This window comes from Neofelis nebulosa, chromosome 4, assembly GCF_028018385.1.
Source record: "Neofelis nebulosa isolate mNeoNeb1 chromosome 4, mNeoNeb1.pri, whole genome shotgun sequence".
NCBI classification, from domain to species: domain Eukaryota; kingdom Metazoa; phylum Chordata; class Mammalia; order Carnivora; family Felidae; genus Neofelis; species Neofelis nebulosa.
The window spans coordinates 169,804,897-169,828,651 of record NC_080785.1 but is presented as its reverse complement, the minus strand read 5'-3'; the positions used below and the strand labels follow the sequence as shown (position 1 = coordinate 169,828,651).

Below are 23,755 nucleotides of genomic sequence, written 5' to 3'. Positions count from 1 at the left end.
CCCCCGCCGCGGCCCAGCAGTGACAGCATCAGTGCCTGTCCAGTGGGCGAGGCCAGTGGGTGTGGCCCGTGTGGCCCTCCAACAGTGTCCCTGGTGTCCGGGGAGGTTGGAGGGGTCACTGGTTGGGCCCTGTGTGCATTCTATCCTCCCACCTGAGAGACGAGATCATTCTGGGCAAGGTGTGGACGCTGGACCCAAACCCTAGTTCTGCAGCCATCCTCGGGGTGGCCTTGGGGGTCCCCAGAGCTCCCGTGCCTCGGTTTCCCCTCCACGCACAGGGATGGCCGGCCTCAGCCTCCAGGCCCCTCCTGCCCCCACTCTCCTCTGCCGCTGCAGGGAAAACCGAGGAGGCTAGTTCCAGAAATCCTGCGGCCGCCCCCGCCAGCCCAGGAGGCAAAAGCCTGAAATAGCTGGGCGGGGGTGGGGCCGTGGGGGCCCGGGGCGGGCTGGGAGGGGCTCTTCAGGGTAGAGCAGAGACAGGCCGAGGGAGGAGGCAGGGCCCCAGTCAGAGGGAGGAGGCGAGGTCTGTGTCCACAAGCAGGGCCTGGGCCAGGGCTGGGGCCGGGGGTCCCTGCGTCCGGGATTCCTACAGTCTGTCCTGCGTCAGAGTGCGGGCCCCACCCACCCTTCAGGGAGGCACCTCAGGGGCTCGCCGGCTCCTGCCGGGTCAGCCACCTGGTGCCAGCAGGCCTGCCACCACCCTCCCCGAGTTGGGACCTCCAGGGTGGGGGCGCTGCCGGAACGACTGGTTCGATGGCTCTGGGCTCAGAAGTCCTAACACCTGGGAATGGGCAGGGCCGGTTCCCCCGGGACCCGGGGACCCGTCTCCCCACTTTCCCAGCTTCCAGAGGCGCCGCATCCTGGGCCCGCGGCCCCTCCTCATCCTCGCAGCACAGGGTCGCCGGGCTCTCTGCCTCCCTCTCATGAGGATGCTGGGTCCCCAGGGCACCCAGAGTCACCCCCTCCTCGGGGGCCTTGACAAAGGTCCTCTCTGCCACGTGAGGCGACAGGTCTGCAGGTCTGAGGACCAGGAATGGGGATGTCTTTGGGGACCTTATGCTGCCCACCACACAGAGTCTCCTTGTCCCCTGTCCCGGTTAACCTTCCCTGGCCTCTGCTCAGGGCCTCCTGGGACTGTTGCACAGGCCGTGCACAAGGCACCCAGCTGAGGTGGGGAGGGCTGGGCTCCCCTATGGCCTGGGCCCTTCTTTAACCCCCCTGGCCCGACCACGCTTCTCTGCACACAGGTCATGTCACGGAGGGGTACATTCATGAGTCCTCTAGGTCAGAGGGCCCCCGCCCCTGGTGGGACCAGCTCTCTGGTCTCAGTAGACTATCCTTTGACCCCCATAATGCCCCCAGCACCGTGGCCTGTGAAGGTTCCCCCAAAACACAGAGAGAGCCACTGCAGGGAGTGATGTCCTCCCCCAACGCGGTCTGTCTGTCCCCCCACATACTTGCTCTGCCCTTGAATCCTGCCCTGTCCGGTGGGTGCCACGAGGAAGGTTCAGAAACGGCTTCCCCAGCGTGGGTCTGCCTGTGGCCCCCCTGCCTCGGGGTGGGGGGGCGGGGCCACTGGTCACGTCCATGGGGCCCCCCACCCTGCCATCCAGACCAGGGTCTGGGCACAGCGGGAGATTCGTCTGCAACCTGCCGGCTCCCTTGGGCCACGTTTGTCTCCACGGGGGCTCAGTCGGGGACAGGGGACCCTCCAGGACACAGTGTCCGCAGCCCCTGGGGCCACCCCATTCGAGAGGCGATGTCGGCCCTTGATGCCGACCCTGGGACGGTGCCCACGCAGGAGACACGCATCCCGCTCCCCCAGCCAAGGGCCACCAGGTGGAGCAGAGACTTGAATGTTCCACGGGTGCATGATGGCCGTGTCCCCACCCACCCCGCCCCCTGCCTGGGTGACCAGGGCCACCTGGGGGGCCCGCAATGTGGGCGGGGAAGCAGACCTTGTGTGTTCAGCCTGACCGACAAAATGAACACGAGTTCCTCAAGAAGTTAAACACACAACAGCCATGTGACCCGGAGGTTCCACGTCTGGGTCTGTCCCCAAGAGAACGGGAACCAGGGACTTGAAGAGATACTGGCACCACCGTGGTCACGGAGGCACGAGTCACAACAGCGAAAGGGAAGCAGCCCAGGGTCCCTCCGTGGATGAAGGACAAACACAATGTGTCCATCCCCACGCCGGAATGTAACCCAGCCCCAGGGAGGAAGGACGTCCTGCCACCTGCCACCGCGTGGAGGGACCCGGAGGCCACTGTGCGCGGTGACAGGAGCCAGACACAGAAGGACACGTCCCGCGTGACCCCTCTCACGGGGGTCCCCAGAGGAGTCCCGTCGCAGAGACAGAGTAGATGGTGGGAGCCGGGGTGGGGGAGGGGGCAGGGAGCCCGTTGCTTCATGGAGACAGTCTCAGTCTGGGGAGATGGAAAGTTCTGGAGGCGGGGGGGGGGGGGCGGGTGCAGGACAGCGTGAGTGTGCTTGACGCCACTGAGCTGTGTGCTCGGAAAGGGTTAGAGTGATACGTTTTGTGTTATGTGCATTTTGCCAAGATCTTTAAAAAGCTAAACGAAAAGTGTTCGGTCTCTTGAAAGCACACGGAGGCCCTTGGGAACCACCCAGAGGAGCCCACGACTTGCCAGCTTAAAATAACTAGAAATACCGGACGGCGAGCCGCGTCCTCCGAGACTCTGGGTGGCGTGGGTGTGGGCGGGACGTCCTGCGTCTGTGACTCACCTGTGTTTCATTCTTCATCCACGGCCGACCCCTTAGGAGCGGGGAGGGAATTCGGTCCCCTGCCAGGTCTCCTGAGTCTCAGTGGGACCCCAAAGCGGGAGGGTCTGTCTGGGAGGCGACCTCACCGCAGGCGTCCCTGGCGGCCCCTCATTCTCTCGTGCAAGGGGACAGACGTTCTCCCACGTGTTTTATGATCCCGGAAGGGAGGCCCTTAGAAAGGCTGGAATACAAACCACGTTTCCAACTAAAACGTGCTCCTCCCTCCAGCCGGCTTCTGAGCTGCCTCGGGGGGAGTCGGGAGCCGCTCTTACATAATCCACTCCAGCTTGCGCGCGGTGCGGACGCGGATTCCGCAGGTTTGCTCTGTAACAACCATCCCAGCAGGTGGGGCAGCGCTGGCGATTCGGTGGGGGGGGGGAGGGGGGAGGGGGCGGGCTCATCCATGGGGGGGAGGGCGGGGGGCCGGGGAGGGGGCTCAACAGGGAAGGGGGGCAGGGGGCGGGTTCAGCGGGGGGGTGGGGGGTGGAGGGGGCGGGCTCATCCAGGAGGTGGGGGGCAGCGGGGCGGGCTCCTGCAGCCGTGACCAGCCCGGTGTGGGGGGGTGGGGTGCAGGGGCCCCTCGCTCACACAAGTGAAGCCAGGGCTCTGTTGGCGGGGGTGGCCGCCCGGCTGCGCTAAAATTCAGGACGCTCGGCTAAATTTGAATTTCAGGCCAACGGCGGATGGCATACTTGAAGTGCGCCCCGTGCCGTACTGGGGACATACTTGTGCTTTTAACAATCGCTCATCGTTTACCCGAAGTTAAAACTTACTGGATGCCCTGTACTTTCATTGGCTAACCCTGGCCACCTCCTGGTTCCCCCGAGAAACCTCGGAGAGGGCACCCCGGGTGCAGGCGCTTCAAACGCCCCTGCCCCGAGGCAGCACAGGGGACTGCGGAGCCGCCAGGGCCCGGCCGCGGGGCACGTGGGGCCGCCACGTCGTCCAGCCCTTGGGCACGAAGGCACCCGCGGTTTGCGCGAGCAGGAGAAAAGGGGCGGAGCTCCCTGCTCGCCCGGGACCCGGAGAAAGCAGTCTCGCCAGAGCGGAGGGCGCCCGCGTCTTCAAGACCGGCCTGGGGCCGCACGCACGAGTGAGCACAGCAGTGAGCGGGGGCAGGAGGGACGAACAGGGCTCATCCGGAAATTTCACCGCCGACCCTCAGGATGCGTCAGTGCAAAACGTAAAAACTAGACACTGGTTATCAAGTTGACTGTGTTAGTTGGTAACGAATTGACACACACTTAGCTGCTTCCAACAACGCCCATTTCTCAGGGTCTGCGGGGGTCGGAGGTCCCGCACGGGGTGTCGGGGCCTCGGCTCAGGGCCCCACGGGGCTGCCTGAGCAGACAAAGGCGCCACTGGGGAAGGACCCGCTTCCCAGCTCCTTTGACTGTTGCTGGAACTATCTCCCTACTCTCGTAGGGCCGAGGTCCCGGTTTTCTTGCTGGCCACCCCACGCTCGTGCTTGTCCCCAGGCCCCTTCACAGACAGTTCACAACCTGACCGGTTGCTCACTCTGGCCTTTCTAGGGCTCTCCTGATTAGGTCAGGCCCACCTGGCAGGATCTCCCTTTTGATGAACTCAAAAGTCAATTGATTCGGGGACCTTAATTACATCTGAAAAAGCCGCCCACTTTTACCAAATCCCACCCACACTCACGGAGTTACACAGGGTGTGTCACTGGGGGCAGGGGTCTTGGGCCACCTCAGAATTCTGGTCATCCTGAGAAGACCTAAGGTGGGGTTTAGGGCGTGGGCTCTGTTGGCAGAGATTGGGCTCGAACCTCACCTCCTGCTGCTACTCATTGGGCTGCCGTAAGTTAACCAGGCATTTTGTCTGTCCAAACCTCAGTTTCCCTGTCAGAAAAGGGGGGTAACTCTTCGCTCACAGGATTTATGGGCAGATGAAATGAAGTGAGCAGGAATGCCTCACCCCTGGGGTCCCACACTGGTGGCCGGAGGGCTGGATTGAGAACACAGGCTTCTCTTACGTGGCCATTAGTGTTTTACACTTTTAAGAGTCTTTCGGGGCGCTTGGGTGGCTCAGTTAAGCGTCCGACTTCAGCTCAGGTCATGACCTCATGGTCTGTGAGTTCGAGCCCCGCGTCGGGCTCTGTGCGGACAGCTCGGAGCCTGGAGCTGCTTCGGATTCTGTGTCTCCCACTCTCTCTGTCCCTCCCCCCGCTTACGTTCTCCCTCTCTCTCTCTCTCTCAAAAATAATTAAAATCATTTAAAAAAACAAGAATTTCAAAGAATTTGCCAAATTTAAACATCAGGACATTTTCATTAAAATCTGGTGTTCTCACGTGCCTGGAGAATTCCCTGTTCTCCCGCCAGGGTGGACTGGGTTTTATGGAGCCACACCTGACTCCGTCCTCGCGGCTCGCGGCCGGCGCGCTGAAGGCCACGGGGGCGTCACACCCCCTGAGCCTGTGCCCGGGCCCGAGTCTTTCCAGCACGACCCAATTCACAGTGAAAAGCAGGCCTCCCGTCTGAGGGTGTCCGCTCCCCACTCTGCGAAGGCGGCTGCTGTCACGGGTTAAACAGGGACCCCCAAATTCGCGTCCCCCCCAAACCGCGGACCGTGACCTTCCACGGAAGCAGGGCCTTCGCGGTGCGACTGGCTGCGCTAAGCGAGGTCACGCTGAGCGGGCGGCCACCCGGGTCTCCGCTCCCTTGGCGTGCCGGTCTGCGACGTGGGCGGATCCGGGGGGTTTCCGGCGCCTGCCAGACGTCCCCCCGTGGAGCTAGCGTGGCCCGTGGCCGGTGGGTGCCGCTCCCCGGCGTCTCTCTGCTGCCTGGAGCGCTGCTGTGTGTGTCTCGGGGCCACCACGCGTGGGGCATCAGGACCTGTCCCCGTAGCCCTGGAGGCCGGATGCCACCACCGGGCTGGGGGCGCCAGACCTCCCTGTACCGCCAGTCAGCGCCCGCCTGGGTCCTCCAGGAAAACGTGCCCACCTCAAGGCCCCCCGGTCACTTCCGCAAAGACATGTCTTCTTTTTTTTTTTTTTTTTTTTAATTTTTTTTTTAACGTTTATTTATTTTTGAGACAGAGAGAGACAGAGCATGAATGGGGGAGGGTGAGAGAGAGAGAGGGAGACACAGAATCCGAAACAGGCTCCAGGCTCTGAGCTGTCAGCACAGAGCCCGATGCGGGGCTCGAACTCACGGCCCGCGAGATCACGACCTGAGCCGAAGTCGGACGCTTAACCGACTGAGCCACCCAGGCGCCCCAAGACATGTCTTCTAAATAAAGTAACATTTGCAGTTTCCTACGATTGGGATCTGGTATCTTTGGGGGCCGATCTCTGGCCCGTGACACTTGTGCGTGTGGAAAGGCCCCCAGACCACGCTGTGTGAGAACCCTCCCCACCCACACCACCACGGGAACGCTCTTCCAACACTCACGAGATGGGCCTTCCAAGTGATGGGAAAGCCCTGAGTGTCTAGAGCCTAAAATGTCGGTGGCCCCTACAATCAGTGACACTGCGGCTTTGGTGAAGGCCCACAGCTCATTTAATCCCACCTACACCCCCTGAGGCCATGAGAGATCAGAGGTCAAATAACTCCCAGAGGTCACACGACGGCCCAGCAGTGGCTGGGGTTGGTACTGAAGCTGGTTTGGGCAGAGGCCCTCGGGGTTTTTGATCACAAGAGAAAGTGAAGCCAACTCAGGTCACGGGCTTTGACAAAACAAGAATTTACCGGGTTGTATAACTGGAAAGTCAAAGTAGCACCGGGCTTCAGGCTCAGCTGGTTCCAGGACCCAAACTGGGACTTCAGTTTCCCTTCACTGTCGAGAGCCCGCAGGTTCAAGTCCCAGCTCTGCCAGGAAACCTTCAGTGATCCTGCCCGAGGCTCCTCTCTTCCCTCAGCCTGGGGCGTGGGGGGGGGGGGGGGGCGGAAGTGGTACATCTTGAGGGTTACCAGGCACCTGGCGTATGGTCAATGGTGGAAAAATGTTGGCTCTTCACTCCTGTCGCTATTGACAAAGTAAATAAATGAATCCTCACCAGACAACCAGGGACTTAACGACCAATTATCCTGGGTCGAGGCTGAGAGCAAATGCACACTGCCACCAGGGGGCGGCACAACATAAACATTGCTGCACCAGCTCTCCCCTCTCCCCAGGGAAACCCGCCTACTGCCTCTTTCAAGTTTCCCGCTGCTCTAACTGGCAGGCATTTTCAGAGTCCCTTTAGGGCCCAGGTAGGGGTCAGGGTGGTCCCGGTCCCACAAAATGCCCCTAGGCTGGTGGAGATATCGAAGAGGGAAGTGGTGGTGGACAGAGACTTACCAAGCCATATTAGAGAAAATCATGCCCTTTATACATGTTTCTCTGTATTTGAAATCCCCTTAATTAATTTTTTCTAGAACATTGAAGTAGTTGGAAAAAATATCGCAAAACTGAAAAGTCGGTGTATTAAAACTCACAGCGTCGTTTTAGTTACACACACAGACACACACACGCGCACACGCATTCTTTTGTCTTAATTTAAACGACAAAGAGAATGTATCATTCTGTCCCCAGTCCTGACTCTGCGAACTGTATTTCCTGCATTGGTTTCCTGCTGGGGATTTGCTGAGCTCTCCCTGGAGAGTTCATGTGGCAAAGAGCCTCTGGCAACATCGGAGAATTCTAGGGGCTCACTGGACGGAGTTCTGTGGGGTTAAGAGGGAGGCAGAGTGGAGCAGGGCCAGGGGGCCCCTCAGCCAGCGCCCCCCCCCCCACTGTACCCCCACGGCCCCACTGGACCCCACACCGGTCCGGGACCAGCTCCCTCCCCTGAGCCCCGCTCACGGTCTGTTTCCCCGCGGCCGCCAGAGGGCGCCGGCGAGCACCGGCTCGAGCAGGTGCCAGCTCCGCCCGCGGCCCTCCGGGGCTCCGCGGTGCCTCCCCCGGGACCCTGCACGGCCCGCTCCCTCTCTCCCCATCGCTCGTTCTGTTCCACCCAACACGGGCCTCCTCGCTGCTCCTGCCGGACGCCCGGTGCACTTGAGGCTCAGGCCCTTTGTACCCGCGGTGCCCTCCGCCTAGTACACTCTTCCCCAAATGCCCCTTCAACTTGATCCCGCACCCCCTTCGAGGCTCCGCCCAACTCCCCCCTTATCACGTAGTAGCTGCTCAGTAACTTCTGGCTGAGTAAGTGAGCCTGTGAGGCAGGCTCTCAGGTCACAGACCAAGACCCGCAGGCCCAGAGAGAGGCCACCTGCAGGACCCAGGCCGCGCAGCTGCACGGAGTGCCAGCGGGGGGGAGGGGCCGGGGGAGGGGCCGCTGGGTTCAGGTCTCAGGCTGCCGCCAGAGGTGAGACCCTCATGATCGGGCCTCCCTCTGCACTGACCTAACGCGAGGTCACCCAATGGAGCACCAGCCCAGGCCCGCACACAGTAGGTGCTAAATAAGTTTTTACTGGATGACGCAATGGAGGTGGAGAAGGGGTGGAGGGTGGGGGGCGCTGCCGTCCGCCTGACTTCTGTCCCTCCCTCCTGTCTGGGGGTGGGGGAGCCATCGCGCTGTGACACGGTGACACTGACGATGCCTCTCCACCGAGGCTCCCCCCTGCTTTCTGGAGCGGCCACAATGACAATGGAGAGCATGGCCAGCCCCTGAGAAGGGCCCGCCTGGCCCCGTGCGCCCACCCTCGCACTCTGACAGCCGCTGGCAGCCACCTTCATTGTCCCACTTTTAAACATCGTGGCAAAATTCACATAACATAAAACTGACCGCTGGGCTTCTTAAAGTGTATGATTCAGGGGTTTCTCGTACATTCACAAGGTTATGCAACCATCACCTCTATCAACTTCCAGAACATTCTGACTCCAAAAAGAAATCCGCCCCCCCATTAGCAGTCACCCCCCTCCTCAGCCCCAGGTAGCCTGTATTTACTTGCTGTCTCTATGAATTTGCTTATTTTAGGGACCTCAGATAAATGGGATCACTCACGTGTGGCCTCTCGTGTCTGGTTCCCTCCCTGAGCGTCGTGTGTTCAGGGTCCGTCCGCGGGGCAGCGGGTGTGGGCGTCTTGTTCCTATTGGCGGCCGAGGGACGTGCGCGTGCGCGGTGGACACGGTCATCTGTGGACGTGCGCGTGCGCAGCGGACCCGTCGTGTGTCCTTCCTTAACCTGATGGACGTTAGCATTATTCCCACGTTCTGGCTGCCGTGAACGCTATGTCCAGTATTTACCGGGATGTGTGTGCACTTTCCTGGGGTGGACGCTCAGGAGTGGAGTCACTGGGTCATATGATGAGTCCATGTTGAGCTTTTTGAGGACCTGCTGACCGTTGTCCACAGCAGCCCCCCATCTCACCTCCCTCCAGCTGTGGATGAGGGTCTGTCTCCCCACTGGGAGCTCTTTGCAGGAGGAAGGACCTGGCTGGGAGCGGAGTGGCTCGGGGGTGTCCTTGAGCTCCACAGGCTGACCAGGGGTCCTGGGGACTTTTCTCCCATACTTAGGTTCCTGGTTGGGACAACATGATCAGCCTGCAGGCCAAGTCCCCCGTGGACGAGGAATGCGTTACCAAGATGACAGAGAGGATCCTGAGGTTCCAGGTCTGGACTCAGCCACGTGGCTCCTGGCTCCTGTGAGCTGCGGTCCCTCATCTGTAAAGTGGGGACAATGGGAAATAGTCTGGAGTTTCCTCAAAAGTTATGAGTTGTCACGTGACCCAACACTTCCACTCGGAGGCCCCGAAGCATTGAACACATACCTTGAGACAAACCCTTGTGCACCTGTGTTTGCTGCAGCAGGTGTCCAGGAAAACCCGGGCGTCCGTCAGTACGGACCATCAAGTACGTGCTCATTGTCATTTGGGTGTCTGTCTTCAGGAACTTCCAGTTCAAATTTTTGGCCCATTTTCTTAAATTAGGTTGTTTGAGTTTTGTCATTGATTTGTGAGCGTTCTTTACGTATTCTAGACCGGAGTCCTTTTTTGGGTTACGTGTGCTGCAAGTATTTTCTCCCAGTCTGCGCTTTGCCTTCTGACTCCCCTAATGGTTTCTTTGAACAAACCAAGTTGTTTCAAATAAAATACTACGTGTTAGTTAGAAATAAATTTTACAGGCCAGAAGGTTAACATGAATCGTTGAGGAGACAGTCCGCCAAAGTTGCTCCCGGTTTTTCACGGGAGGGCAGAGGGAATGAGCCTGGCTTCACTCACGGATAAAGTGATGAATGTTGCCCGAAGCACCCTGACGTGTTCAGGGTCACCTGGTGCGGCAGCCCCAGCTCTGCGCTCCTGACTGACCCTGGTTTGGGGAGATGTCTGCCAGGGATGTTTCTGGAAGACGCATCCCTTGGCCCTCGTTAGGGTATTTCTGAGCAGATCTGCAGTCTGGCATATGCAGCTCTCCATTTGAAGTTACAAAACCTCCTTTCCTGCCAAGGCGGACGGAAAAGACTGGGGACGGGGAGGTCTCTGTTTATGTCTTGTCCACTCCGGCTGGTCAGTCATTTGTGTGACCACATGGTGTGGAATGCGAGCTTGGCCACCCACAGGGCTCTCAGAGGACGTGTGTCCCCTGCCCAGGGCCCCCCGGGTCCACCTCCGGGTCTTCTCAGATTTTCCCACGGGGACAGAGGGTGCTGGCAGGGGCCGGGCGAGCACAGCGGGCAATCACAGCCCAGGCTTTCTGGGCACAAATATTTGGAGCCTCAGAACCCTACTTGTAGGTACAAACCCCAAAGAACTAGAAATAGGTGTTGACACAAAAATGGGTGTTCACAGCAGGGAAGGGGCTGGAAGCAAACTGTCCATCAGCGGACAGACGTGTCCACCGTGCACGCGCACGTTGGCAGGAACAGCAGCGAGGCGCCCACCCCCGCCACCCTGGGGACGGACCCTGAACACATGACACTCAGGGAGGGAACCAGACACGAGAGGCCACACGGGGTGTGAGTCCACGTGTGTGAAACGTCCAGATCATCCACGGAAGGGAAGGGGGCTCGTGGTGCTGGGGGAGGGGAGAGGGGGTGATGGGGACGGGGTTTCCTTTGGAGATGGAATGTTCTGGAACTAGAGACAGGACGGCTGCACAGCCTTGTGGATGCCACTTTAAAATGGTTAATTCTATGTTATGTGGATTTTACCTCAATTAAAAGATAGATTTAACATTTGCAGCTTCTCTCTGCAGACGCAGAGGCCCATGGACGGGCCTGGTCTCCGTCCGACGTGTGCCTGGGCGCACAGAGCTGCTGCTCTCCCCTTCTTTCCTCCTTGTCTGTTCTTGGACCCTGTCTTGAATCGGTGTGGCTGAGCCCCGGGCAGTTTTCCATGTGCGTGTGTCCCTGGCATACCGTGACCACAGCCGACAGACTGTGAAATGTGTCTTAGAATAAAAGTGCTCACAGTGTGCAGAAAGGTGCCAGACGCAGAGTGGCCCGCCGGCCCAGGGTCCTCTGTCCAGAACCAACATCTGACTTGACACAGAACCTTCCAGAGAAGATGGTCTATCACGAGCTCGGGCCCCCGCCCCAGAGCCCTGCTCCGACCAGGCCACCGCCTGCCCTTCCCCGCGGACACCTGCACATGAGCCCTCACATGACCACCTGCATATGGTGGGAGGCGATGCCCTGACCCGGGTTGGCGGATGGTGGAAACCGAGGCTCAGGAGCTCACAGAGCCAGCCGGCTGCCGGTCCCAGGCCACCTTATTAGGGTGAAACCAAGTCCTCTGGTTGCTTTGTTTTTAGGGACAGAAGGTGTGTGTATGTGTTAGAAGCTTAAAGTAGGAGTCAGCAAACAGAATGTGTGGCTGGAGCTTGTCTGGGGTTCCTGACCCCCGCCTGGGCTCTCCGAGGGGCGGTGCCGGCCGCGGGGTGGGCCCCAGGGCTTCAAGGAACAAGCAGGGGCTGGCAGGGCCGCGTCCAGGGTCACCCAACAGCCATGGTCGGGCAGCAGAGGCCTGGGTGCCCCTGGTTCCAGAAACACCCCTTGGCAGCCTGCCCCTGGCCCCAGGGGCCCCGACAACCATGTGGCTGTCACCTAGAGTCTGGGGGAAGGTGGGGACCCCAATCTGCCTGTACTCCTTTCCCCCAGATGAGGCCTCTTGTCCCTCTGCCGCCCAGAGGAAGAAGGGAAAGGGCGGTCTCTCCAGGCCTCAGTTTACCTGCCTGTAAAATGCACCCGAGCAGTGGTCCCTAACTCAGGGAGCAAGAGGGAACTTGGGGAGGGAGGGGCCAGTGCGGCTGGAGAAACGGAGTCCCCACCGGCTCCCACCGACAGAGGCCAGAGTGTCGGGCCCAAGAGAACGGCCTCTCTGGTTATTACCACTACTTTGTCAGGGGACAGCCAGCGCTTTTACAAACCTTTTAAGGAGGCAGAGAGCATACATCTCGCGACTGAGGAGGTACCCGGTGGGACACAGGCCCCCCATCCCTGGCCCCGTGAGGGTGGGGGTCTGAGGTCAGCCACACCTCCCCAGGAATGAAGACGCCCCCCCCCCCCCGCTTTCGGGGCCGAGACTGCAGGGCATCCCCCCGAAAGAAAGGGTGGGGTGGTGGGGGTCACAGACGCGAAGGCAGCCGGAAGCCCCCGCATTTGCCCCGAGGGCGGTAGCGGCCATCCCAGCCCCTCAAAGGGTCGTGAGCCAGGCGTGGCTGGCCGCTGGGGAGCAAGGTGGTCCTGACCACACTCGGGGACTGCAGATGCCACAGGAGGCAGCCGGCGTGGGGCGGCCTTGTCCCGGGCCCGGGGACCCCCCCCCCCCCCCGCCGGCCCCGCAGCCCGTGCTCTCACGCCAGCCCCATTTATAACGGGAACCGCGAACCGTGGAAAATTCTCCCGGCTCCACCGACCTGCGCTCATCAGTAAGTCACAGGCAGGACACGTCAGTACCCACCCCCCGGGGAGCAGCCGAGAGGCAGCTGCGCCACGAGGGGCCTCGCTGGGCTGTTAACCGGTCGGCCCTTCCTCGGAAGGTCAAACGTGGACTCCCCGTGGGACCCAGCAACGCCCCCCCTCCCTCCCGGCTGAAAGCGAATCAGAGCGCCGAACACCCAGCTCCGCACAAACCTGCACACGCGGGCTGGCGGTACGCAGGAGGTGGCCACACCCAGGCGCCCCCTGTGCACGCTCACGCCCCTCCGGCGTGTCCGCCGCGCACGCGCACGCGCACGCCCACAGAGGAAAGCGCCCACCGCACACGCGCACGTCCACAGACGAACGTATCCCCCGCGCACGCGCACATCCCTCGGCCGCCAGCAGGAGCGCGGCGCCCACCCCCGCCGCCCCGCGGATGGACGCTGAACGCGCGATGCTCACGGAGGCGACCAGACACGAGAGGCCGCGCGGGGGTGTGAGTCCACGTGTGTGAAACGTCCGGAGCAGGCTCATCCACGGACAGGAAGGGGGCTCGTGGCGGCCGGGGGAGGGGCTGGGACGCGTTGCTTTTTGGGCGACACGATGTTCTGAAAGTTATCAACAGCGATGGACGCCCAGCAATGAATGGGACCCTCTCTCAGCAACCGTCCCGTGTGCCAGGCTGTGCGTTCGATCCTCAGAACCTTCTCACCTCGTAACTGGAAGTTGGTGCTTTGATGAATCTCCCTGTCCCCCTCGAGTCCCTGGAGGCCACGTTTGCCGTCTCCGCTCCTGTGAGCTTGAGGTGGCAGTAAGATCTTGCGGTGCTTGTGTTTTCGGTCCGGCTGGGCCCCTCAGCACAAGGCCCTCCGTGCCCCGCCACTCGTCACAAATGGTCCGATCACCCTTTCTGAGGCTGGATGGGACTCCGTTGGGCGGACAGACAAGATGTGAGGTGCGGATACGGCTTCACTCGCTCATCCGCCGCGGGGCACGGGCCGCTGGTGTCCGGGCCGCTACGAGAAGCCCCCCCACCGTGAGCGCAGAAGAGCAGAGATGCTTTCGCGCCAGAGCTTCCACTCCCTCTGGGAAGATACCTAGAGGTGCAATTGCTGGACCCAAGGGTAGTATTTGTGCTCTCAGGAGCCTCCACACTGTTCTCCAGAGCGGCTGCACTGGTTTGCACTCCCACCAACAGTGCAAGAGGGTTCCGGTTTCTCCGCGTCCTCGCCAACACGTGTTTCCTGAGCTGTGGATTTCAGCCGCTCCGAACTGTGTGAGGTGGGACTCACTGTGGTTCTGACGTGCGTTTCCCTGATGCTGAGCGATGCTGAGCATCTTTTCATGTGTCTGGTGGCCATCCGGATGGCTTCTTCGGAGAAACAGCTGTTCAGATCCTCTGCTCGTTTTGTCATCGGTGTCACATCCAGACCTCTCTTTACAAGGACCCACGCCCTGCTTCTCAGTATCCTTGTTTAAAAAAAAAGGAGGCTTTTTATTTTTTTTTTTTAACGTTTTTTTTATTTATTTTTGAGACAGAGAGAGACAGAGCATGAACAGGGGAGGGTCAGAGAGAGGGAGACACAGAATCCGAAACAGGCTCCAGGCTCTGAGCCGTCAGCCCAGAGCCCGACGCGGGGCTCAAAGTCACGTACCGCGAGATCGTGACCTGAGCCGAAGTCGGCCGCTTAACCGACCGAGCCACCCAGGCGCCCCAAAAGTACGCTTTTTAAAAAATCAGTTTGAGGGTTACAAAAAACTGAGCAGAACCTGCATAGAGCTCCCTCCGTCTCCCTCACCGTGGTGTCTTTTCATCATTAGCAGTGTGCATTGGCCTGGTACGTTAGTCACACGGGTGAGCCAGCTCTGAAGGTGACGAACCACGGTCCACAGCGGACACGAGGTCACTCCTGGTGCGGCACACCCCGTGGGTTCGGACGAATGTCACGGACACCTGCCCACCACCACGGTGTCGTCCGGAGTAGACCCACCGCCCTGAAATTCCCGTGCTCCTCCCATTCACCCTCCCCCACCCCGGCAGCCATGCCTCCGTGGTCCTGCCTCGTCCAGAACATCCTGGACTTGGAACCACCCCGTGTGTCGCCTCCTCAGCCTGGCTTCTGTCACCGAGTGCTGTGCGTCTGAGGCTCCCCCGTGTCTCTGTGCGGCTCGATGGCCCGTTTTTAGTGCCGGATGGAGCGCGGTCTATCTGTCACCTGTTGAAGGAAGGGCAGCACACTTGCTCCCAAGTTTGGCCAATTCTGAATGAAGCTGCTGTAAACACCGTGGGCTGTGTATGGACACCATTTGCCTCCGCAGAGCTCAGGCCACTGTCTGTGAGACCATCACAGGAATCCATGGGACCAAGGTGGGTTGCCAGTGCCCGGACGGACCCTGAAGGTGGCTGGAAACCAGGATCAGGCAGATGATGCTTCATATCCCCCACCTCTGGGAGGAGTGACCGACTGGGACCGCCTGAGCCTCAGTTTCCCGAGTTGCGATGAGGCCTGGAGGGGAGGGTAAAAGAGGCTGCCTGGGCTCCTGCAGGCTGGGGGGGGGGGGGCGGGGAAGGGGGGAGGGAATCCCTGCTCTGCCCTCCCCCTCCCCCCACTCCCCATGCCCCCACTTCAGGAAGAAAACGCTGGGAAGAAGCCACCGGGCGCAACTACAGAGCAAGCACTCATGGCCCCTGGCGCCTCGCCTTGCCTCTCGGGGACACGAACCTCACGCTCAAGAAAGTGGTGCGGCGAACACTCGGGGCAGGTTTTACGAGCCCACGGAGTCCAAGGCAGCAGCGCAGCGTGGGGCTGCCCAAACTTGTCCAGCTTCCCAGCCCTCTCCGTGCACCCGGCTCTCGAACGATGAAAACACACCACGTGGTCCGCGGTGCCTGGCGACGGCCTGAGTCCACCAGGCACCAAGGCCAGGGTCCGACCCCAGGATCCGCGCCGCGTCCACTCAGCGATGGGAAGACGGTAAAACGGGGCGGCCGCCGTGGAAGACAGCCAGGCAGAGACTCGCCGCCCGTGTGTGCATGTCTCAAACTGCACACGCGAGTGTGCCCACGGTGCCCGCTCACAACTGTTCCCAGCAGCCAAAGATGCCCGCCCACTTGTGGAGGGACACACACGACGTGTCCACGGTGCACGCGCACGTCCACAGACCGACGTGTCCCCCGTGCATGCGCACATCACTGAGTCGCGAGCAGGAGTGACGGACCCCGAACACACGACGCTCGGGGAGGGAACCGGACACGAGAGGCCACACGGGGTGTGAGTCCGCGTGTGTGAAACGCCCAGAACAGGCTCATCCACGGATGAGAAGGGGGCTCGTGGGGGCGGGGGGGAGATGACGGCTGATGAGACGGGCTTCTTTTGGGGTGATGGAATGTGCTGGAACTAGATAGGGGTGATGGTGGCACAATATAACCAATGTACCAAATGCCCCTGAATTGTTCACTTAAAAATGGATAATTCTAGGGGCGCCTGGGTGGCGCAGTCGGTTAAGCGTCCGACTTCAGCCAGGTCACGGTCTCGCGGTCCGTGAGTTCGAGCCCCGCGTCGGGCTCTGGGCTGATGGCTCGGAGCCTGGAGCCTGTTTCCGATTCTGTGTCTCCCTCTCTCTCTGTCCCTCCCCCGTTCATGCTCTGTCTCTCTCTGTCCCAAAAATAAATAAACGTTGAAAAAAAAAAAAAAATTAAAAAAAAAAAAAAAAAAGGATAATTCTACATTGTGTGAACTTACCCTCAATTTAGGAAAACAGGAATTCTGCTCCGAGCAACTCTCCTTCCCCCCCCCCCCCCCGCCCCAGGCGCTGGTGGCTCACTGGCCGGAACCCCTGCATGCAGCTCTGTGCTGGGCGGGCTGCCGCTACGGGACCCCCAGCACCTACTTCGTGCCTGAGCCTGGCCCCGCATCTCCAGTTTCCCGAGAACCATCTCATCGCAAAAACCATCTGGCTCACACGGGGGCCTGAGATGTTACCTCGTTTTTCCCCACTTTTCCTTCCAGAAGGAGGCCTGGTCCCACAGGGGGGCTCTGGGGCCTTCCCCGCCCCACACCAGCGCCCCTGAGGTCGCGGGTTCCCAGCTGACCTGACCTCTGAGCTCTGCAAGGCGTGCCCCCCCGTGCCCCTAGCATAGACACCCTGTCTGGGTCCGGGCAGTGAAGCAGCCCGCTGTCCCACCCCCCACCCCCCCCCCCCACCCCGAGGAGGTCACTCACTGCACACTGGGACACAGACACGGGGCTGCAGGCTCGGTGGAATCCCGCCGGGAACCCGAGGGCCTGCGTGGAGATCAAGATGGGGTGGCTCACGTCAGGCAGGGACGCCAGCAGCCAAGGCCTAAGTCTGATTAAATCCCCTTAAAGGGGAGGATTCGCACAAACTGTCAGACTCTCCAGACTGACCTCTGAACAAAACAGACTTTCCGCCGCTCGAACCCAGTAAGCAGCCTGTGCCCAAGCTGACCCAGCTCGACCTGACCCAGGCCACCCGGCCTCGTGTGCCCGTGCACGAGGAAGCCAAGCTCAACGCGTCGGGAAATGTCACTGAGTTCCGATCCCGAACCCGTCTCGTGACGACACTAACCTTGCTTTGTGACCGAATAAAGCTGACTTCGTGGAAAGACAGGCCTGGCGTGTGCACCTCACAGCGAGCTGGGATTCCTCACCAGGGAGGCTGGCCGCTGTCCACCGGCGTCCGCGGTCGGGCCCCCTCCCCTGGACCCAGGCTCGGCGTCCACCGCAGCTCAGCCCGGCCAAGCGGCAGAAATCTGCTCTTTGCCGCCCTCGGCGGGGCCGTCCCCACCTCCCACCTCCCCGCAGGGTGGCGGTTCCGGTTCCGACGGGGGAGGCCCAGAGACACTGGGCGTGGGCTCTGCGTGGCCAGGGTGCACATGCAGCCTAGATGCACACACTCCAAGGAAAGATAATCCTCGGCGTGGGTGTCGGGGTGGGGAGAGGGGGGTGTAGCCCGGAGGGTGCTGGAACGTTCCCCGCCTGGGCCAGGGGGTGGTTCTAGAACTTGCTAAAAGTCCCAGCAGAATCTGAAAGGAGAAAGGAACTCCTGCCGGCCGTACTTGCAAACAAGCAAACAAACAAACAATGTGGAAGCAGAGCAGGAATGCCAGGCATGTGGGCCGCTTTCCCCTCCCGGGGCCTCCAGGGCCCGCCCAGGCTCCCTGCAGCCTCTCGGCGTCCTGGGGGGGGATCAAGGAAAATTATTAACGAGAAAGCAATCAACGCTGCCCCGAACCCTCCTTCTGGCCCCCTTCCACTCCCGCTGGAAGCGCTGGATAAGAAGGCACCGGGGGCACTGCTGAGGGACTCGGGGTCTGGGTGGGAGGCCCTCACGGTTTGAATTCTGCGCGGTCTGGGGTGTAAATGAACCGCCATGGAAGGTTCCAGAGACCAAGGTTTCCCAGGAAGAAATAACCACAAACTGCCTCTAAAGCCTTGGCCCTGTTCTCTGTCGGCTGTGTCCACGCTGTCTGCCGGAACCCCACACAATATCTGGAAATGACACAAGAACATTCCGGAGGCCAGAGGCTGTGCTTTGGAGATAAACACGAGTATCTCAGTTTGTTCGTTTTTATTCTTGGGACCGATTTTATCTTCAGCAAAAAGGAAGTCGCCAAGAAAACAAGAAGCCAACCAGGCCTGCTCTTCCCACCTGAGTTGAGAATTTTCCGCCAGGAGAACGTCTGGGAACGTTAAGCCCTGGTGGTCCGAGAAGCTTGGGGGGAGGGGCAGGACAAAATGTAGCTTGCTTTTGAAAAAAATAAGGACACCGGGGCCACCTGGGTGTCTCAGTCAGTTATGCGTCCAACTTCAGCTCAGGTTAATATATCAGGGTTCATGAGTCCGAGCCCCACGTCGGGCTCTGCGCTGACAGTGTGGAGCCTGCTTGGGATTCTCTCTCTCTCTCTCTCTCTCTCTCTCTCTCCCTCTCTCTCTCTCTCTCTCAAAAATAAACATTAAAGAAAAAAAAGGATATTGGATTTTAGGGAAAGAAAGACAGTCACCTCAGTCCCTCTGGGCTTTTCTTCTTGTTGTTTGCTGAGCTTTGTGGTTCAGACGGGAAGGCTCTCGGCCATTGGGCTGGTTGAAGGGAGGGGCCGGTGGTCCCAGAACCGGCCAGGACAGGCGGCAGGTCCCAGGCCAGATGTGCTTGGGGAGGGTAACGGCCCCTGTCGAATGTGGGGCCGGGGCCAGCCAGAAACGTGTGTGTGCTGAGCAGCGCCTGGGTTCAGGGCTGACCGCGGCCTGTGGCCGCTAGTAAGTCGTCGGCAAGTGACGAGAAGCCAGGCCAGCCGGTGAGTGTGAGGGGCCAGGGCAAGAGGTGCCCCGCCAGCCGGACGAGGGCGGTGGCGGGCTCCCGTGCGGCAGGTAGACCAGGAGGAGGAGGTGCAACCATCAGAAGCCATGACTGGTGCCAGTTCAAGATGGTGTTTTCGGGGCGCCTGGGTGGCGCAGTCGGTTAAGCGTCCGACTTCAGCCAGGTCACGATCTCGCGGTCCGCGAGTTCGAGCCTCGCGTCAGGCTCTGGGCTGATGGCTCGGAGCCTGGAGCCTGTTTCCGATTCTGTGTCTCCCTCTCTCTCTGCCCCTCCCCCTTTCATGCTCTGTCTCTCTCTGTCCCAAAAATAAATAAAAAACGTTGAAAAAAAAAATTAAAAAATTAAAAAAAAAAAAAAAAAAAAAAGATGGTGTTTTCCCAGGGCGCCTGGCTGGCTCAGCTTAAACCGAGTCGGTTAAGCATCCGACTTCGGCTCAGGTCATGATCTCGTGGTTCGTGGGTTCGAGCCCCATGTCGGGCTCTGTGCTGACAGCTCAGAGCCTGGAGCCTGCTTCGGATTCTGTGTCTCCCCCCCTCTCTGCTCCCTCCCCCACTCGTTCTGTCTCTCTCCCTCTCTCTTCTCTCTCTTTGAAAATGAATAAACATTGGGGCGCCTGTGTGGCTCAGTCGGCTAAGCATTCAACTTTGGCTCGGGTCCCGATCACACGGTTTGTGGGTTCAAGCCCCATGTCAGGCTCTGTGCTGACAGCTCAGAGCCTGGAGCCTGTTTCGGATTCTGTGTTTCCCTCTCTCTCTGCCCCTCCCCTGCTCATGCTCTCTCTCTCTCTTTCAAAAATAAACATTAAAGGGGCACCTGGGTGGCGCAGTCGGTTAAGCGTCCGACTTCAGCCAGGTCACGATCTCACGGTCCGTGAGTTCGAGCCCCGCGTCAGGCTCTGGGCTGACAGCTCGGAGCCTGGAGCCTGCTTCCGATTCTGTGTCTCCCTCTCTCTCTGCCCCTCCCCCGTTCATGCTCTGTCTCTCTCTGTCCCAAAAATAAAAATTAAAAAAAAAAAAAAAAAGTTGAAAAAAAAACAAAAATAAACATTAAAAATAATTTTTTTTAATGAATAAACATTAAAAAATAATTTAAAAAAAAGATGGCGTTTTTCCAGAGCCCCAGTCTGGGGACATGGAAAGTTCTGGAGACAGACGGTGGGGATGGTTGCGGGACCGTGAGTGTGCTCAGCGCCGCTGAGCTGTGCACTCGGAAATTGTAAAAAGGATACAGGTTATGATATGTGCATTGTGCCATAATATCCTTTAGAAAAATGGTTTCAGGAGGAATTTTGGGATCATCCAGAAACCAAATAAAGGGAAGGGAGAAACGGGTTTCACTTTGGCCAAGACAGAATAAAGCTACAAAATACAATTTTTAACCCCTGCTCCATGTGATAACATCCAAACACCAGCAGCGGTCACCTCCAGGCTGACTGCCAGGATGCGCGCCCCCTGCTCTGCGGCAAGGCTATGTTTGAGTATTTTCTACCTGAGCCTGGGGGCTGAGGTCGGGTTTATTTTATTTATTTATTTTAAAAAATTGTTTAATGTTTATTCATTTTTGAGAGAGAGAGAGAGAGAGTGCAAGTAGACGAGTGGCAGAGAGAGAGGGAGACCGAATCCGAAGCAGGCTCCAGGCTCCGAGCCGTCAGCACGGAGCCCGACGCGGGGCTTGAGCCCAGGAACTGTGACATCATGACGTGAGCCAACGTTGGACGCTAAACCCCGCTGGGTGGGCTTTAATGTGTCCAGGTAACATGGACACAGACGGCTGGAGGGCCGCCTGAAACCCACGGACCTGCAACACTTGGGAGTGATGATGGGCCACCCTCAACTGTATGTAGTAATTTTTGGCCAGCGCTCAGCACACACGGACTGGGATCCCAATTACGCGTGTGAATCAACACGCACGCGGTACACGGGACAGGCAGGTGAGACGCACGCCTGTGTCTGCGTGTGTGCGCCTCCCCCATTCGAGACGAGCAGGTACAGGACCCGTTCTGGCGGGAAGGCCTCTGAGGCTCAAGGCAGGTCTCGCTGGCTTGGGGGCTGTCACGGCTGGTTTCTCGTTTTCTTCTACGTGGCTAATTGTGTACAGTGAGCATTTGACATACATAAATTTTAAGTTCAGTAAGAAAAAACATGGACAAAAAGTCTCAGGAACGAGAAGAAGCCGCCGTCCCCAGCAGCCCCCTGCCCATCTGTGGATGAGCCTGTTCTGGAAGCTTCACACACGTGGACTCTCACGCCCTTTGTGTCTGGGGCATTTGGTGACTCCAGGTTTACCTCTGGAGGAACAGCCACTGTTTTCCACGGTGGCCGCAGCGTTTTACTTCCTGCCGGGAGGGCTCCAGCCTCCACAGCCTAGCCCACACTCGTCATCTGCCCTCGTGGGTCTGAGGGTCTGAGGCGCCAGCTCACTGTGGGTTCAGTTAGCATTTCCCTGACGGCTGAGCGCGTCTTCATGTGCTTGTCGGTCATTCATCCAACTGCTGTGCAGAAACACGCATCAAAGCCGCTGAGGAATTTGGAGCCAGCGGCTGCCCCCCCCCCCCCCCCCACCGGCCACCAGGCAGCCAGGAGCAGAAGCCCCTGCAGGTGCGTGATAGGCCTTCGCCCAAACCCCTCTGGTTGAGCACCCACGCAGCCCCCACACCTTGGCCCACCAAAACGGCAATAACAGGGGACACAGTGTCTCCAGGCCCAGAAGGGGTGGCCTCTGCATTGGCCACCTTCTAGTGCGTTCAGCCCAATGCGCGGACGGGCCTTGCCCTGGGCCCACGGTGGGTTGTCAGGGGCCTCGCCCGGGCAGGTGGCCCTCAGGCCGCTGGGGCTGGTGCTGCCCACAGGGATCACGTATCTGTTTCCCACCATAAACTATTAATGCCGTGGTGCCTCCAGCAAGAGGCTCGCAGTCTGGGTTTCACATGGTGCCTGTTATGAAACCTGAGGCTAGTCTGTCTTCTGTCCTGGAGTCCCAGCGTCCTCTGTGCCTGGATCCTTCCAGAACTGGCTTCCCATGTCTCCCAAAATGTGGAGGCCCAACCTCTGGGGAGCATGACTGCAGAGGACGCTGGGGGCAGGTCGTTCTCAGGGCGGGGGGGGGGGGCGTCTTGGGCACTGTGGGGCTGGGCGGTATCCACCCCTCCCCGCCAGGAGCTCCCAGGGTGACACCCACAGGCGTCCCCAACACCGGCCAGCTGACACCAGTTGGGCTCTTCTGGGTCTGCCACACGGCTGAGTCTGGGGGCTCCTCACTGGGGAGGGGGCGATGGGGGCTGCGGTCTCCTCGTGCCCGTGACCCTGTGGACAGGCAGGTGGCAGGTGAACAGGTGGCCACGGGATCGCTTACAGCCCGGCTCACGTTCCCTCCTCATAATCGAGACATCTTCCTTTTCATGAATTTTGCAGGACCGAGGAAGCAAGCTGCCCCATCACTTCACAGCCGTCACTCCGCCCGCCCAGCCCCCGCAGGATCGCAGGCAAGACAGGTTTCCTGCGGCCGTGTCACCAAGGACCACAGTCGGTCCGGGTTTCCAGAGAACGACACTCAAGTATTCCCCCTGCGTGGGGCCTGGCGGGGTGGCTCCTTCTGGTGTTGCCGGAGACCTTGGTGCCCCGGGGCTCATGGCCACATTCCCCCCATCCCCCACGCGTCATCAGTCGTCACACAGCTTCTCCCTGCGTCCCTGCCTGCATTTCCCTCTTACAAGGACATGAGCCATTGCATCAGGGCCGCCCTGCTCCGCCATGACCTCATTTCAACGTATCACGTCCGCGGAGACCCTCCTTGCAAATACGGCTGCGTTTCTGGCTGCCAGAGGTCAGGATGTGGACACACTGCTTGGGGACCACGATCTAACCCAACACAGGCCTTTGGGGCTCCCTCCTGTGCACTCGTGGCCTGAGTCCCCAGACTAGATGTGGCCTCCCCTTCCTGCCTTTCTGTCTCCGGCAGCCACTTCCTGTGGGGGCCTGTCACAGTTGCCGATGTGTGCTGCCCTCGGTCTGTGTCTGTAGTCCACCTTCCTGAGGCCCAGTGCCTGGCAGAGGTCTGTGTCCCCACTGCCAGCACCTTGACAGAAAGGCCCCTGGCCTACCCTTCTGCGTGGGCTGCACACGGCGACCCCTGCCCACAAGGACCGTGTGGAGCCCGACCGGCACACCCGGCCGGAGACCAAAGTCAACGTCAGCGGTGAGGAACCTCGTGGGCAGCGGGGGCCCCAGGTGTGACGGCATGAGCCAGACGCTTCGTTCAGAGCCATCGTGGGACGAACCCGGGGTGGGGGGGAGGGACATCCTGCAGGAAGCCTGTCCAGTCCTCCTCCTGACTGCCTGCCCGGGGCATCCACCGGAGAAGAGGTGGAGAAAGCATGTCAGCCCAGTGGGGCCTAAGGAGAGTGAGAACCCGATTCACGCGGTGTCCCGATGGGGTCGTGGGACAGAACGAGGACACGGGAGGCCGAGGGATCGCAACAGTAAAGACGGTGTGGCGCATCCGTGGAAGGACAGTGGCCTTTGACTGCAGTGGCGGGAGCGCAGACGGGGCGGCCGGGCAGAGAGTCACCCCCAAAACAGGAATGCTGGGGGGGACCAGATGGGACACAGGGTCTTTACACAGGTGATCGAGTTATGACAAGGTCACGAGGGTCACCCTGACCCTTACAGGGACACCCAGGGAAGATCCTGTGAGGACACAAGGAGGAGACTGCCAGTGCCGTGATCTCATACCTAACGCCTCTAGAGCCGGGACAGAAACAGCTTGTTTATGCTGCAGCCCCCCCGGGGAACGTGCAGAGCCCACGCGGGAGAGACGGGGGCGCACGT

At 59.9% G+C, this 23,755-nt stretch overlaps 2 long non-coding RNA genes across 2 annotated transcripts; one reads left to right on the top strand and one right to left on the bottom strand.

Annotated features, from left to right (window-relative positions):
* The first annotated feature begins 8,840 nt into the window (after positions 1-8,840).
* Positions 8,841-9,678, top strand: LOC131510940 (uncharacterized). The gene is made up of 2 exons (XR_009261251.1): positions 8,841-9,123; positions 9,248-9,678. It is a non-coding gene; the product is annotated as an uncharacterized LOC131510940 (long non-coding RNA).
* Positions 9,679-14,136: 4,458 nt separating this feature from the next.
* LOC131510937 (uncharacterized) lies at positions 14,137-17,909 on the bottom strand. The gene is made up of 4 exons (XR_009261248.1): positions 17,181-17,909; positions 16,814-16,876; positions 15,314-15,988; positions 14,137-15,097 (listed from the first exon to the last, which is right to left on the bottom strand). It is a non-coding gene; the product is annotated as an uncharacterized LOC131510937 (long non-coding RNA).
* Between the last annotated feature and the right edge of the window lie 5,846 nt (positions 17,910-23,755).